Genomic DNA, 17,103 nt, shown 5'->3' with positions numbered 1-17,103 from the left:
ATGGCACAGAGGACCTTGAGGGAAGGGGGCCTTTGCGCAACCATATTTTTATCTAGGTTATGACATTTCAAGAAATTCTTTAATATAACACTACAGCCTATTTCTGAGGGATATAACAATTGTTAAATGTCATCTCTGAGTTATCGGGCTGTTGGACTTGGCCCTTTCTGCAGGGTCACTCCCAAACATTTTGCCTTTACCCTCCTATTTTTGCTGAACTCATTTTTGTTGGCGTGGAGACTCTGTGCCCTTTACCACTGCTAACCAGTGCTAAAATTCTTGTGCTCTCTCCTTCAAATACGGCTAAATTGGCTTACACCTGATTAGCACACTTAGGGCCAGATTTACTAAAAAGTGGTGAATCGCTGTGCCAAAATTGGAAGTGCTGCGCTGTGTCACGTCACTTTAGAAATGCAAGGATGTGCCATATTTATTGGTTACGGCACAACCCTGCATATCCCCCTGTGCTGGCGCTATATTTAGCTGCCAGCACCAATGTCTGCATTGAGGGATTTGATTGTTTATGTGCGGGAATGTGTCCCTTCCTGCACATAAACAATCACTAATGGCGAATGTGCATTTCGGTCTGTGCTGCAGAATGAAGCACACACCAAAGTGCCAAAGCGTTACTATGAAAGATTGTTTATGTGCAGGAAGGGACACCTTCCTGCACATAAACAAACATTTCTGGCATTTTACTCTTTCTATGGGTGCTGCAGATAACAAGGAGGAAACAAGAAGGAATACAAGCACTCCTCCTCGTTGCACCTTGCTAATGCCTCCCCTGGGATGACGTTAGATTTTGATGCTGCCTCAGGTTCACGAAAAGTCGTAAATCTGGGGAGGCATCAAAATGCAATGGGTGTTGCTGTAGCACGCCCACAGCAACACCCATTGCACGCCCCTCCCACACAAAGTGCTGCATGTGAAGGGGCCGTATTTACAAGGTGGCGTTAAGCCACAAAAAGAGTCTTAATGCCACCTTGTAAACACGGCACAGGGCATAGTGCCACCGAAGCGTCACGTAAAGTGACGCTCCGGTGGCACTAGAGGCTCATAAATATGCCCCTTAATTTACTTGTAGAGTGGTATATCATATACCCAGGGCTTGTAAATTAAGTGCTACTAGTGATCCTGCAGCTCATATTGTGCCACCCTCTTAAGTAGCCTCTTATAACGTGACCAAGGCCTGCCATTGCAGCCTGAATGCAGTTTTAAACTGCAAATCTGACTTGGGAATGTAACCCCTGTGCTAAGTCTTAAACTGACTTTTTTATTGCACATAAGGCATCCTTAATCTAGGCCATAGGTAGATCCTATGGCAAGGTGCGTTGTACTTAAAAGGTTTGAAATATACTTTTAAGTTGTACATGTACTGGTAGTGAAAAACTATTAAATTCATTTTTCACTACTCTGAGGCCTACCTCTCCCACAGGATAATATTGAATTGCCTTATTACATTTAATAAGTGATAACTTTTGATTGGGAGCAGGCCAAAATTTCATATTTGGTGTCTGAGAAATTGTAATTAAAAGTCCTCTTTAATGGTAAAGTCGGCTTCTAAATTACAATGTTGAAAATGCCACTTTTAGAAAGGTCTAAGAAAAAAAGGACAACCCAATATTCCCCTAGGAAACTGGGTAAGTTAAATGCAAACAATACAATGTTCCTGGAGGCATTATTTCATATTTTTCACATTAGTTTCATGATCTGACTGAAATATCAATAAATGTAAACAAAAATAAATCAGGCACCAAGCGTACTGGTGTACAAACAATATTGGCATATTATATCAAACCAATAAACTCAATTCCTGAGAACAACTTCATCAATCCACACTGACCCAACTTCTGATTCAGACACTGATAATTCTGCACAGGGGGGGTAGTAGTTTGAGCTTTGGATCTGAACCTTATACCTCAAAACAGTCTTTTTTATAACGTGGCCAGAGGCCGCAGAGTGGTCGAGTGAGAAACCCCATACGAGGAAGGTTCAGGAACTAGTACATGCCAGGGTTTCACCAGACCAGGAACCAATAATATGAATGGTCAGTTCTTTAGAGACTAACCCTAATAAGGAAGAGGTACCGATTTTTAAAATGTCTTCACATCAGCTTGTATTCACATCAGCTTAGTTCTAAAGAGATTGAAGAATTGAATACCTTTTTTCCACATACTATCAGTATGCCGAAAGGGATTTTAACTTTTAAAACGTTGTCCTGACAGAGGTTTAATTACTATATAAATATCCCAAATTTTCCAAAGAACACAATGAGGCCTCATCCTCACTGGCAAACCATAGGGATATTATAATCAAGGCTGCAGACAAAGGGGTGGTGTTGTGGTGCAAGACAAATCGCACTATAATAAAAAAGTGATGAGACAATTACAGAACCCTTTGCATTATAAAAAGCTGTCAATGCATCCTACTGCTCCTATTAGGAACAAAAGCTCCACATTGACAGAATAAGGCCTTAGTGGTGACTGGCTCAGTAAAAAAGAATTTGACTATATAAATAAGGATGATTATTCTATACCAGCTTTCTACACATTACCGAAAATCCATAAAGATGGCAAAAAACATCAGGCAGACCCATTGTGGAGGGGTGTCAGTCTCTTCTTCAGCAATTGGCTGAGTATGTGGATTTCTGTATCAAACCATTTGTACCTTTGGCAAGGTCTTACACGAGAGATAGCCCTTCAGTTATCACACAAATGGAGGGAATGCTCTTTGATTGCAATTGAGAAATCCCTGTCACAATGCACATCAAAAGTTTATACACGAATAGTCCTCAGTCCAAAGCTTGAAAAGTAATTGAAAGAGTGCTTTAGAAAGAACCATCTATTATGATTCAAATCCATTTGTAAAGAACATAAAAAATGGCTTTGGTATATAGACGAAGTACTATATATTTGCCAGAAATTCATGGTTGAACTATTTGAATTCCATGAATAGCTAAATAATCAAGATGCCAATTTGAAGTTTACTCTTGAGCAGAGTAACCGTTTGATAAATGTTTTGGATTAGAGAATTATGGATGACAGTGTGTCTTTATCTGTGGGCCTCCATACCAAACCTATAGCTAGAAATACTTTATTTAAATATATAAGTCTTAATCCCAGAAATCTGCAAGATAACCTTTATTTTGGACAAATTCTAAGAATCATGCACAGTTGTGCCAAGAGGAAGGAGTACTTTGCTGCAGCCGAATTCTTGATGTGATTAGGGGTTACCCTTATAGACTTGTTAAAAGATCTCTTAAAATGGCTTGGTGTTATGATTGTGAGACATTTTTACAGGTAAAAGACAAACCTACTTCCATAAGACTAACATGTGTCATCACTTTTGGTACCAAGTCCAACAAGATTATGAAAATAATTGTTAAAAATTGGTACTTGTTAGGTACATTACAGAGACACTGGGAGAAAACTCTTTCCTTTTAAAAGAGAGAATAATTTGAGTGATCAGTTGGTCAATGCTTATGTTCAGCCGAAACAAATGACTTTGAGAAATGTTCGGGGTTTATCTCCCATGTATGATCATTTTCACTGTTGGGATTGCACAGCTTTCTTCACCACAAAAATGGTTAAATTATGTTCTATCAATGAAAGTGTGGCATTTGAAGCATTTTTCAAATTGTGGAACCAAAAATATGATAAACTGTATTGAAAATCCCTGTGCACTGTATTACATTGGCAAAACTACTCAGGAGGTAAGAAAATGTATTACACAACATCACTCTCTGATACGTTGTAATGTTGTTAATGCACCCCTAGTGGATCACTACAGACTTGGGGACTTGCACCAAGCACTATGAAATGGTTTGTTTTGGAAGTTGTTAAATGCTCCAGAAGGAGGCATGATGGGAGATCGCTTGCAAACAATAAAAAAGAACAGATCGATATGGTTGGCTGATACTGTAAAGAAAGGACTGAATCAACAGGTGGAATGGAATTTATTGGCTGTTCTGTGATTTTGGAGTTGAGCTCCTACAACCCTGGAGTAACAGTATTAGGATCTGTGTATTAGTTACCTGGTCTGTTGATTATTATTTTTCTGAACTAGGCAGATGCTTTTGGATTTTTCAGTTGTAATCTCACTGCATAATATGTGTTCTGGCAGTTTGCTTGCTTAATCTATCTAGATATGGGTCCTAGCCCCCTCTGTTTTGGTTTAACATATATTGTCCCAATACTTTGGCCCTGTTAGCAGTTCAGAATGCTTTATGTTTATTTACAGTTATGTTTTTTTTCCACTGTGCATCTCATTTCTTGCACCAGTAGCAGTGGAATGTAATGTCCAATGTAAGATGGGCCCGTGTTCTATTTTTTAATTGGTCACCTTGTTAGGTTTGTGGTTTTTGTCTTACAGTTTTTAATATATATATGTTTTGTATAATTTTAAGTGTTAGGTTCTATGTCAGATGACTGTGGGTAATATTATTTTGTGAGGGAGTGATGCCAGTCCCTATGAGGATCTTCACCCTATGTCGTATACTTTACTGATTGGCCCCTTTTAAGATGGTCGCCATAGTTTCAGATGGGATCATGTGACCCTGTGACAGGGTGCCACCACTGGGGCAGAGCACACCTGGGTGAAAGAGCCCCCAGCTGGCCCTTGAGTCCCCCAGGGGGACGAATGAGTGAATAACGTCAGTACGCACCCAGAAGCATACGGACATTGTGGAGGAGAAAGTAAAGATGGAGGAGAGTAGAGAGGGAGAGGCAGTCACGTACAGGAAGGAGACATAAGGAAAGAGACAGCAGGAAAAATGAAGCGAGGAAAAGGCGGAAGAAGAGGGCACAGAGAGCCTGAAGGATCCCGAAGTGGAGAGAGAGCTGTAGAGAGAAGCAGAGATCTACGGGAGACATGAACAGGGCCGCCCCTACCGAGAGGGAAATGGCTAGTCCAGGTGTGGTCACATAACACCAGTGCTAAGGAGGGTGGGGGAGGCAATAAGGGTCTGGGGAGGAAGAGCATGGAGGACCATGGGAACACCTGAGGAGACAAGGAAGTGCGGTCTATCCTTTTTCTGCACACACTGCACAACAACACGCTATTAGGAAGATACCTGTGCCTAAAACAAAACCTGACATATGGTCATTTTTGGGTATGTGGGGTATTATAGGTGATTTATCCCACACTATTCCACACAGGCAGCCCCCTTGACAGACTTACCAGAAAAAAAAAAACGATCCAACACTATTACCCACTTAACAGTAGCCCTATACTGCGGCTATCAAAGTTATTGGTCACCAGTTCTGTGTTTCGGTGTCCCGACTTCCACAAATCTATCTTGCTGCAGACTGATGCCTCCAATCAAGAATCCTTTCAGAGGACGATGAGGAAGGACACCTACAGTGTTTATAAGCAGAAAACTACTACATGGAGAGAAGAACTATCCTACCCTGGAAAAGAAGGTCTAGCCATAAAATGGGCTATCGAAGCCTTACAATATTCTCTGTTGGGCCGACCCTTCATACTTCTTATGGATCACAGCCCCTTAACTTGGTTGACCAGACATAAAGATACAAACTCAAGAGTGCTAAGATGGTTCTTATCACTCCACCCATTTATGTTTAAGGTGCAACATACGCCCGGCTCCATGATGACCAATGCTGACTTTTTATCGAGGTACCCCATGGGCTCGTTGCTGAATCAGTCACTCACAGAGGTGAGCGAGTGTGACAGGGCACCACCACTTGGGCAGAGCACACCTGGGCGGAAGAGCCCTGAGCTGGCCCTGGAGTACCCCAGGGGTAAGAACGAGGTGAGCGAGTGTGACAGGGCACCACCACTTGGGCATAGCACACCTGGGCGGAAGAGCCCTGTGCTGGCCCTGGAGTACCCCAGGGGTAAGAACGAGGGATTAACATCAGTATGCACCCAGAAGAGTAGAGACGCTGTGGAGGAGAAAGTAAAGACGGAGAAGCACGGCGACAAAGACGGAAGGAAACAATGGGAAGAAGGAAGCGAGGAACAGGAGGAAGACGAGAACACGGAGAGAAGCAGAGTGCTACGGGAGATGTGAAGGGGCCTGCTGCGTCCTGAGAGGGACGTGGCTAATCCAGGTATGGGACCGCTTGCGAGGTCACATAACACCAGTGCTATGGAGGGTGGGTGAGGCAAGAAGGGGCTGGGAGAGAAACAGGGTTGAGGATCAAGGGCACACCTGAGGAGACAAGGAAGTGCGGTCTATCCTTTTTATGATTAGTAACCACAGGAATCCCCCACAACACCAAGGTCTCACCTGAGCAGCACGTTAGGCACAGAAAAGGGTGAATCCTTTAAAGACTTCCTCATAAACCCCTCCCCCATCGCATGCCTAAAGAGAAAACCCCACAATGAAGAAATACTTCCCTGACCACATCCTTTTTTTCATTTCCTCCCTACTCCCGCTATCTGCGTGACGTGGGGCCTCTGAGAGCACTAGAAGATCCGGTGAAAGAAGAGGGAACTGTTACCAGCATCAAAGCGTGCGAAGACCAAGAAAGGACTACATCCTGGGCTGAACCCACAAACATATATATAGACTCAACTAACAGAATAAAATAAATTGGTTGGATGTCACCTTTCTGACTGGGCTGACTTTCTAGTAAAAACCTAAAGACTGTGAACTCCGCGGGTGCACCCTACTACAGACCCATTTTGATGTAATTTATTGGCTAAAGCACCCAAGTTTCACTTGGTGTTTTGCACAGTGTTATTGACTGCGAGTAGCACTGCCACCTGAGCTGTCTTTTGCAGCTTTCAGAGTAAGTACAATGTTCATGCATTACTTTTTGTTCTTCAGTGACAATGAAGGTGATGTTTGTAATATCTGAGGTATACTTGTTTTATTACAGATATTTGATTTAGTTGGCCTCTAACTCATGTCTAGGGTAGTACAGTAAGAAGTAGTGACCGATAATGATCTGATTCGTGTGTGGCCACTTTTGTCATTTGGGAATGTTCCCTTAACATTTTTCCAAATGTTTTTGGTTTTAAGGATATTGATGATTTGTCCATTTGACTTTGACATTTTGGTGAGATCCTTTTGTTAAATTATTCCTGGTCCAATGACTAGTAGCATGGACACATTTACTTGGGGGATCTGGATAGGTGTTGCACACTTGGTAGTCACAGGAGGTTGCACATGTTTTGTATTAGTCATGCTTAGTGAGTGTTAAACTGAATGGTGCTTTGGTGAAGTTGTTGAATGGCAAGCAAGACACATGTATTTATGTTGACGTATTGGTTTAGATATATCTTTGTTTGTGTGCATTTAGGTTTGATCTCAACACTGTATCCTGATGATAGTCTCATGGACAAGTTGGTCACTTTTAGACTGAAACATCAATGACTCCTCCTCCTTAGCTACATTCATGGCATTATACTGCTGATGAGTCCTTGATATCTTAGAGATATTTGTTCTGGACTTATATTTTTGAATGAAGAACTGATTCCATGTTAAGAGGCGTTGATCCCTGGCGAAGATCCCAGGATTTTTACCATTTGAATTGTGTCCATAGTGGATCATTTCTGTGGTTGACTGATAAAAGATATTCTCATGAATTGAGTTTCTTGGTTCAATGTAATAAACCAATATTGTTTCTATACCAGTGCGCTTTGTGCCTCAATTATTGTTATTTACATTTATTTATATTTCAGTTGGATCATGGAACTATTGTGAAAAAATATGAAATAATTACTCCAGGAGCATTGTATTGTTTACTTTTAGAAAGTTTTCCTGCTATTTGCAATTTGGTGCCTGCTGCTTGTTCTAAATCACATTTCTAGGTGTAGTTGGCAGTTGTACTTTGTGAAGTTTACCAGACTGTCACAAAATAGAGGGGTTAACTGTGTCTGAATGGGCCATCTGCTGGCGGGATGGTGGTGGGAGCTGGGCACAGCCCCTCTTGCAACTGAATAGGCTGTACTCTATTTTCACATTAAGGACCTGTCACCCCTGGATTGTTCATGCAGCCAGCCTGGAGCCAGGGTACGGGAGTCAGGAAAATTCAAGGACCTCAAAGTGAATCCTCTAGAAACTTCTTCTACTTAAAGAAGACACCATGTACAAAAAGTGGACCCTCAGACCCATTCTTCAGTTTACTTTCCGGAGCTGCGGAAGGAATCTCAGAGGACTGCCTGCTGCTATGGCTTGCTGTTTACTCCACAAGACTACTTTTCTGTCTGATGCTTGCCTTGAAACTTCAGAATCCTGCCTTGCTGCTTGAGCCCTGCTTCTCTACTTTAACCCAAAACTAACAGAGTGACTTTGAGCACATTTGGTGGCCTCCTGTTCAGAGCCACGGGGACCTAACAGGCTCCCACCATCTTGAACCTGAGTGAGTCCTTACTCCCTAAGTGGTGCTGCTCCAGTCCTGAACCCTTGGTGGTGATGCTAAAGGTGCCTAGATAGCTCAAATCCAAGACTTGTGACTTTAAAATGTTTTAGCTAAAACCTCCTCTAAGAACCAAGAGAAGACCAGGATCAGCCTGCTCGTCTATCCTCCCAAGTTGCATTGCTGGTGGGCCAGGCTTTGCAGCAGCTCTTGCTTTCTTCGCAGCAGCAAATCCTATTCAGTGGTCCTTCACCAAAGTGGTATTCGGGCACATGGACTCTCGTCAGCTACAGACTCCTGCCTTGTTCCACATGAGATTTTTGACTTCCAAATAGTGACTAAGTCTGAGCGTAGAAATCTTTACCATGACTTTGTCCAGCGGTTCCCTAATGGTGACACTCCTCCCCGGACAACAAATGCAGCCTTGCCTGAAGAACTTTACCTTCTCATAACATTTTTAACAGAATTTTTTCTAAGTTCGAAGATAAGTGCTAACCAATCCACTTTTTGTATCCGACCCACGCTCCATCGCAGTCTGCCATATTTTTTACTTTGACCCAGTCTCACACAACTAGTTGTCCGTGTTTGGTGCTTTGCTGTTTTAGGCACTAGTTTTTCTAAATACTTTAAACAATCATAACTCCAATTCTACTGATCAGGACATGTAAAACACACCAGTACATGTCCTACCTTTTAATTACATTGCACCCTACTCATGGGGCTACCTTGGGCCTACCTTAGGAGTGACTTGCATGTAGTAAAAAGGAAGGTTTGGGTTTAGCCAGTGAGTGCACTTGCCAGGTCACAATGGAAGTCTAAAACTGCACACACAGGCACTCCAGTTACAGGTCTGGGACATGCTGAAGCGGTCCAACTCCTAACAGATATGGAAATGATTGGACTTCAACAAATAGTAACAGGCCCACATATAAAGCATGGAACCTCTTAGATCTTATTTCTACCAACTCTCTGAGAGTTAGGAGTAAACCTCCACTACCCTTTACATGGTTGGATCACTATTGATCAAGCTACAGATCACAAGAGACAGCGAAGCTGCCAAACCCAATAAAGGGGATAGCAGAGTAAGGAGACAATGGAAGGCTGTCTCACCTGACTTTTTCTCTGAAATTTGTGTGTCCATTACGACCACACCGGGTAATACCATAAACTCAGCCTTAGCTGCGTACCACGACTGTCTTACATAGGCTTTTGACAAACCTTTTAAGCAAACTTCATCCACTTCAGCTAGAAGCCAAGTCCCCTGGTACTCAATCAAATTGCATTTGGAAATCTCAAAGTACAAATGTCTGGAACGTAGATGGCATTTCACCAAATTGTCCTCTGATAGAGACGCTTACATGGCAATGCTCTACAGCTATCACAAAAAGGTTAAAGCAGCCTGTAAACTCTAAATAACAGGAAAAAAAATCAATCAAGCAGGAAAATCTTTAAAATAACTATTTAAAACCCTAAATGAATTTTCAGAGCCTCGAGTCTGCAACCGTGCCATTCCAACCTCACAAATATTATGTGATTCATTGGCAGAAAGAGCAATACTATCTATGAGAACTTTCCTAATGACCATCGACAGTTGAAGGATGAAGTTGAATTTAATCTGCCTCCCCGAATGTTACCTTTACTTTAGATACATCTGAGCCGGGTTCCCTGGAGCAGGTACAGGGGATGCTGGCTTATGCCAAATCATGCTCCTGATTGGACTTATGACCGCCCCAGTATTACTTCCCACCTATCCAACACCATTGTTTCCATCTGTTACAGCTCTCTACAACCTTTCCTTATACTAAGCTAAACTCCTGGTAGATTGCATGTCTTCCCAAGTGTCTCCAATTCTAAAAAAGCCCACCACCAATCCAGAAATCGTTTCCACCTATTGATCTGTCTCGCTACTTCCTTTGTTAGGAAAAAGCCTACAAAGCTGCATTAATAAACAAGTAGCTGCCTTCCTTTAGGTGCATAAGATCCTAGACCCCTCACAATCAGGTTGTGGAGTGATGCATAACACCAACACCACCCTGGTGTCAGTCACTGACACCATCAGGCTATCACACAACACTGGCATGCTGGTCATGTTGGTACCATTGAATCTCTCAGCGGATTATGATCTGGTCTCACATATGATCTCAATCTGCAGACTGTATGACATAGGTATTTTTGGCAGAATACTACACTGACTTATGGACTTTCTTAACAACGGAACCCAAACCATCTCTCTAGACTCCTTCAGGTCTCGCAAAATGCTGGTCAATAAAGGACTCCTGCAAGGTTTGTTCCTAAGCCCAACATTATTTATTGTTTATGTGGTCCTCCTTCTGCAAATTGTCAGTTTATTCACATTTGAGATCATATCATATGCTAATGATACTAAGCTTGTTATTTCCTTTAGACGGGACCTGGATAAGGTTAAATCTCGGTTTGCGGGCTGTATTTGGAAAATTGCTAACTGGGTGACAAGCAACTGTCTTCAATTAAATGGTGATAAGACTGAGACAGTGTTGTTTGGAAAGGCTCAGGAACTCTGGTCGGCGGACTGGTGGCCTGTTGAATTAGGCCCAGCCCCATTCCCAAAACAGGTGCTAAAAAACTTTGGCATCAAACTGGACCAGACTTTATCAATGAAAGATCAGATCAGCCCACCCTCTGGTTCTTGCTTTCCCACAGTGCACTTACTAAGAATAGTCTTTCCATGGCTCCCCTCCACCTCAAGAAAAACCCTAGTCCAAGCCTTGATCAAGAGTCACCGTGACTATGGGAATGTGCTACTGGCGGCAGCAAATACACTGCTGTCTAAACTCCAAGTTATGCAGAACACAGCAGCTCGGCTGATTTGCAACCTTCCCTCACACTCCTCCTCTGATCCTGTCTTAAAAGCCTTGCACTGTACGCCAGTCAGTAAATGCGACATCTTTAAGCTGTCCTGTTTGACTCACAAAGTGGTAACTAACTTGTTACCAACTTACTTCCACACAAGACTTCGTAATTACTAACCCATTAGACTGCTCAGGTCTGCAAACAAAGTTTATTGAGGATCCCTTGTGTCTGCACCTCCAGATTCAGAGGTAGATCCTTCTCATACCTTGCCCCACTTCACCAGAGCAAGCTTCCTCTGCAATGTCGTATGTGCTCAGAACATGCCAAGTTTAAAAGACTCTTAAAGAGGTGGAAGTTTTAATCGAATTCCATCACTCCAGCATAGCAAAGTATTGATATACGCCTTCGGTGTGAGTCGCCACACTATAGTAAGTGCTTATAACACAACATAACATAGAAACATAGGGTCACAAGTTGGTGACCAACCACTTATACTTTTCAAGATTTTCTTATACTGCTTGCATCCCATTCAATGCTGTAATTCGTCAAACCCTTATTTGTATTCGACTTTGATAGTTCTCTTAATTATAAACCATTTCATTGTGCTTTTGCTTGATAAAGCTTTAAACTTGGTACACTCTTCATTTTCCTAAATTAATCAGTCGGGACTGTAAAAGAAGCCTTTGTTACCACTTTGTACTTACCATTAATATCTAAGTTTGACAAACTTCAACTCAAGCACATATCTGCCACCTTAAACATCAACTATTTGCAAAACACAATCCCACATCATCCTTTCCGTAGTTGCATTGGAACAGCATAACAATACTGGGCCTTATTTAGATTTTGGAAGGGGGATACTCTGTCAAAATGTGGCATATATCCTGTCTGCCATACTACAAGTATAATGGTCTTGTAATATGGTGGAAAGGAAATCTATCACATTTGTGATGAAGTATCCCTTCTTCCAAACTCTAAATAAGGCCTGCAGTCTGATGAGTGATCACCTAATTGAGACAAATGTGTGCATTTTATGTGAAGCATAGAGATAAGACACGCCTAGAGTATCTCAAGATTCAAGAGCTGACTACTCCACAAAGGAAAATTGACTACATTATGATATCAACTTTAGAAAAGACTTGATTAGAAGAAAATCTCACACTCTTCAGAGAAGAACAAAGAAACAGAGGTGAACAGGAAAAAGAGGACAGAAGAATAAATGAGAATGCAGTAAATATGATTATCACAGTAAATGATACACCTTTGTAAATGTTATGGTATGTGTTATGTTATGTAAATATTTATAGCGCCCTTTCACCTGAGAGAGTATTCTGGTGCTATGCAGGTCTGTGGGGCTTGCCTCAAGGGGCTTTACAGAAAGAGCCTGTTCTTCAGCTTCTTGCTGAATTCAAGAACTGATGAGAAGTTTCTGGTGTGGTGAGGGAGGTCGTTCCATGCCTAAGAAGCAATGTATGAGAAGGCACAACCTCCTGATCTGCTTTTGCTTAAGTGTGGCACATGTGCTAGTGAGAGTCCAGCTTAACAGAGATAACTAGAGGGTTAGTGGAACTGCATGCAGGTATTCAAGTAATCATGACCTTTGTTGTGTAGTGCATTGTATGTGTGGGTGAAGGCCTTGAACTATTTGGGATGAAATGTCGGGAGCCAGCGTGAAGTGATAATATACTGGCTTGGGAAGTTGAGAACAAGTCTGGTTGCGATGTTTTGGACAGACTGAAGCATTTTTGTGAGGTGGTTGGTCATTCCTGCATAGTGGATGTTCCCGTAGTCCAATCTGCTAGTGATTCGGGCTTGGGTGACAGTTGTCTTGTTGTTGTTGCGTAGCCACTTGAATATCTTTTTCAGCATTTTCAGGGAGTCGAATCAGGCTGTGGAGATGACGTTTACCTGGACAGACATGTTCATTTTGCTGTTGATAGTGTTCCTGAGGTTTCTGCCATGTGTGCTGGCGGCGGGTTTTAGGTCTGTAGGCCACGAGGCAGAGTCCCACGGCAAGGCATTGTTTCTGAAGATTACCACTTCGGTCTTATCCTTGTTACATTTGAGGCAGTTGGACTTCATACAGGTGGTCATTTCAGCCATGCACAAATTGAAGTTGATCCTGGTGTTCTGTAGTGCTGTTTCTGGTGTTTTTGTGTTTTGTCTGAGAGGAACAAAATCAGTTGTGTTTCATCAGCATAGTATGTTGATGTTACCCGTACAGATGACATATGCCAGAAGCATCATGTAGATGTTGAAGAGGGTTGGGTTGAGTGAGAAACCTTGTAGGATGCCATAAATAGGTTTCTGGGATTCTGAGGAATAGAGTGGCATGACAACATTTTGTGTTATTCCAGTCAGAATGGTGTATATCTATTGAAGAGTGAGTCAATGGATGTTAACCTCATGAAGTTATCTGATCATGATGGTATGGAGGACTGTGTTGAAAGCTGCAGAGAGGTTGAATAGGATGAGGGCCGTGGTTTCTCCTCTGTCAAGAATTATCTGGTGGTTGCCTATTGCTACTTTGAGGGCTGTCTCTCTACTGTGCTTAGGTCTGATGCCTGATTGGGTGGTGTCAAGGAGCTCATAGTTGGAGAGATGGAATTGGAAGAGGCAGAAATGGGTGTAAAGAAGGCTCTCAAGTTCAGTTCTCTGGAACTGACACTCCAGCTCAACCATTCTAAACTCTTTAAGGTCCCAGTGGAGGTGGCAGTAGACCAGCTCTTGAATGATAAAACCAAGCAGCTTAGAAATACAAGTAGTAATGCAAATAAAGAGCAAACTTTATAGGAATAAAAAAGTCTTGAAGAACAAATGAAAGAGGTTGCTTGTAGTGAGGAAGCTTTGCCAGGGGTAGTAAGCACTATATAAATACAATAACAAATGGCACCTTGCACCAACGTTAACACAGCATCCTGCCATGTCAATATCGCAAAATATGTCTTCTAAGAGTGAATGAACGATTTTAGCTGCGCCACAACATAATTAGTGACATGTTCCATTGGTTAGGTTACCCGTTGCAATTAAAGAACTACCTCATTGATAAGAGGAATTATTGCAAGTGTATTAAGGAACACTTACCTTGACTGCTTTTTAAAAAGTATGAACATTTGTTGCAGAAAGATTTCAATACAGAGATTAAACAAAAAAGGGAATATATCTTAATGGCAGAAAAATAAACAATTAAATGGTAGTAGCGATATACGAAAGTGAAATAAAAAATAAGTACACAGAGGCATCTAAAATGTCTGAAAATCATTTAACTTTTCTTACTCTAGACTCCATTTCTTTTCCTTCACTCATTCCTCCCACTGCACAAAGGATGCAGCCACGACAGCATGAGGAACATTCTGTATTTTTGCTACATTTATTCTTGTATGTTTAGCAAGATGCGAAGCTTTGCATAGAGCCAGCTGTACTTATCAAGCTGGGCTCAAAAACATTCAACAACCCATGCCTAATGATGGAGGCCCATCTGCCCAGGCACCATTCAAGTCCGCACTGACATGTTTATTTATTTTGTGAATTTGTTTATGATTTTCACTCACTCGGGGTATTTGGAGGGGTATACGTACTATGCGTGGTATTGTAAAGAATGCCTGCCAGAGTCCGGAAGAAGTGGCAGATTTGACGGCAACCGGCTATCCTCTCTATTGTGTGTTTTTTAAACAGGGCATTCATGATGTAGGTACGTTTCATCACTGGAATATAGTCAGATCAATGGGAACCATATTTCCTCTCGTCGTTATCTAATATGTCTTTCAACTTCGTACTTATTTGTTTTTAGGTCTTGAGGATGGACATAGAAGACATTATTGAGCAGAGAAAACATCTCTCCATTGGGTGGCTTCAGTAATAACGGATAGCACTGATCCCCAGAAATTACGTGTCGGGGTCATGTCCGGAACATGTGGATAAGGTCTGCTTGGGAAGCATGGCAGCGGGGGCATATATCTGCCGTAGTGGGGTATGTGAGGTGTATTCTGTAGAGTGTTAAGTATGCAAAACGTGAAACCGAATACATTTAAAACAAACATTTCTGGAACCTGTGTAGTGGTATGCTAGGTGTGGTAAGCAATCTGAGTCGTTCAATTTCGGCCCCAGAGAACCCTCCGATTTATTTGGAAGATGTACCAGGACTATTAGTGAGAACAATCAAATTACGTACTATTCTGTAGATTTATTCCTTTGGGGGTTCCTCAAAACACCCAAAGAGTGTGCCTGGAAAAATATTAACAAGATGCATTTCCAGGCATTAAAGTTAAAGGAAATATAAATTGGATATTTTCCTATTTTTTTCTCATGCTAAAGTTTTTTTCTAGCAGAGAAGCGTCGGCTCCAGACTAAACACGCTTACCCCAGCCATATTATCAAAGTGTGTCTAGAAACACATTTTAGAGTCAGCCATATCATTATGGGTATTGGTGAGTTCTCACAAATTTCTGACTAGTTCGTGTATCCAGTGTTCTCGAAGGCCAAGCCCTCAACCATTTTATACATTTTCTGAAGTTTTTAAGTTTCATTTGTCACCGTAAATGTCAACACATTTTTAATTTATTATTTTTTGTGTTTTTTTTGCAGCCACAGATCTCACTCTTTGCGTACTTAAGTGACAACCAGGAGTTAAAAAAATGTTAAACATCGTACCTCTTTATGTGCAAAAAGTGTTCGTGCTTAGAGGCAAGTTAGATGTCAGCATTCATTTCTGTACATACATCATTTTGACTGTGAATGGTTAAAAACAAATGCAGCTACCTTTCCCCGTGTTCTCAAGGCAGTTGTGTCACTCTCGCGGTATTTTGTAGATATTTGAGTCAGAGCAGATATCATACATTGTTTCAGTTATTATGAATACTGTAGACATTTGATAGCCTTGAATATTATTATTATTAATATATGATGCTTGACAGGTTGCCGACTGTTCATTGAAACAGAGAACTGAAATGTAAAAGCCACTAGAATCTCTTGCCTACACAGGATTTCTAGAGAGATTAAGAAAAGACAATGCACTCACTGCTTTAAACAGAAGTCGTCCGTTTAACAAACCATTAACTCTTATTTTTTTTTATCTATGCTATGCACGTATCTATTTATGTATATATATATTTTTTCTATTTATGTACTTTTTTTAGTGTGAACTAGGTCGGTCTGGATGGTATAAAGTAATAACAATTAGGAAACAAGCATTGGCAAAACCCACTAGGACACCAGCCTTTTCGCTTTGTCAATGCTTGTTTGTCCTTCATGTTTTTTCTAAAACATTATTGTTAGTGGAGCTGCAAGAGCCTCATAAATAATTCAAAAGGCACATTGGCTAAAACCAAAATAATTGTTTTGGTTTAAAAAAGCACACATTACTTTTCTTTGAAGGGAACTGCGTTATATGCATTTGTGCTCTTCCAAAGAGCAGAATGACATTACTTGGAGAAAAGCTAGCTAAAGGCTAAAGTTAGCTGGAAAACTGTGAGTGACACAATAAAAGACAGTAGATGAAGAGAGTGGGCTATTTTAGCAAAATCACAAGGTCTTTGATAATGGCAGACAAAAACAGGTATAGATTGTGGAAAAGGTAAGAAGAGGAAGAAAAATTACGTAATGATATCGTGAGATTGCGGGATTAATACAGTCTGGACAATTTCTGTATTTATTTGTTTATTTGTACTTTTTTTAGCAAGCATTCGGCCACTGTAGATGTCGAAATGCAGTAATATATATATATATATATATTGAGAGAGATAGATAGATAGATAGATAGATAGATAGATAGATAGATAGATAGATAGATAGATAGATAGATAGATGTTATAGGATTTGTAAAGCATCCCAGCACTAGCTAGGGGGAGCACAAAGTCACGGCAACTAAGATCGACAGGGGAGGGTACCACAGATGGTAGTACGATATAACCAGGTCTTCAGAAATGAGACAAATCATCATTCAGAAGTT

Source organism: Pleurodeles waltl, chromosome 2_1, assembly GCF_031143425.1.
Source record: "Pleurodeles waltl isolate 20211129_DDA chromosome 2_1, aPleWal1.hap1.20221129, whole genome shotgun sequence".
Taxonomy (NCBI): domain Eukaryota; kingdom Metazoa; phylum Chordata; class Amphibia; order Caudata; family Salamandridae; genus Pleurodeles; species Pleurodeles waltl.
The sequence above is the reverse complement of the archived record's forward strand: the minus strand, read 5'-3'. Positions refer to the sequence as shown.